Here is a 1,096-nt window from a genome sequence, read left to right on the forward strand (position 1 = left end):
GCATTGTCGCCGACAGCCGATCCGCTGCATTGCAGGGAACATATACCGTCCGCCAATTGGATTCCGCGCGAGTTAAACGTCCCGGCAGCCTCCGCCCCGCACGCGTGTCATTGCCCACAACTATATTATATAATAAAGCGTCACTCACAATGCGATTCGACGATGACGACGACGACGGCGACGCCTTCGATGATGATCTCACCAGATGACGGTACGGTGACGTCACCGCGGCGCAACGTGCCATTTAATTCGCTGTGCCTGTTGATCGCCGGATACGCCGATTCTGACAGTTTCGTCGGCAATTACACGATGATCGGCGATTGTAGGATGATCGGCGACCGGCGACGCACCACACCGCGCATACTTCTAGTCTCGTCGATAGTCGCTGCCTGACTGCAACGGGGGGGGAATGGGGGAGAAGGACACCCCTTCGAGATCCAGGTGCACCTTCTGTCTCCTCCCCCTCCCGGCCGGGTAACGGCGCGTACCGCGACGACGTGAAAAACCACGCCCGAGCGCCACAGCAGCCGACGATTCCGCCCGTCGTACTCGTCGACGAACACACTCGCCGATCGTGACTATTCGCAGAGCGCACGCGTCTTACGCCGGGATCAAACTGTATGCCACCCCTTCGTCCCGCATTGCAATGCATGAGTAATCCGTCCTGCGGACGAGGCGGACCCGCCCATAAGTCAGAAACTGGATCATTAATTCTAGAATTAGCCAGCCAAGCTCGAGGAAAAGGAGCGACTCTCTCTTCGCAGTTAGAAACGATTCTCTAGCTCCACATTTATAGTCATCATGGTAGCCCCCCCCCCCCACAGTTACAGAGCAATGGCGCTCGATTTGGTAATTTCCTTTTGGAGCAATGCCTCGCATGTGTGCCTTTGCACATGCTTGTGATTTCCTATATTTATACGGAAAAGAATATGTCTATAATAAATAAGATAAAATGCGCAAAAAAGAGATATAAAGCACAATTGGGAGAGAAACAGCGCTTAAATGGCGTAATGATCTACTCTGTAATATGTTCGCATATATAAATATATATGTATATGAAAATCTGTAAATTTATAAATTAATATATTTAATAATA

The 1,096-nt window shown here is 50.7% G+C and overlaps 1 protein-coding gene across 1 annotated transcript in view; it reads left to right on the top strand.

The window, feature by feature from the left end:
* Positions 1–1,096, top strand: part of LOC108749421 (UDP-N-acetylglucosamine--dolichyl-phosphate N-acetylglucosaminephosphotransferase) — a 5,729-nt gene that overhangs the window by 3,790 nt on the left and 843 nt on the right. The window lies entirely within an intron of this gene.

Source organism: Trachymyrmex septentrionalis, unplaced genomic scaffold, assembly GCF_001594115.1.
Source record: "Trachymyrmex septentrionalis isolate Tsep2-gDNA-1 unplaced genomic scaffold, Tsep1.0 scaffold29, whole genome shotgun sequence".
Lineage (NCBI taxonomy): Eukaryota > Metazoa > Arthropoda > Insecta > Hymenoptera > Formicidae > Trachymyrmex > Trachymyrmex septentrionalis.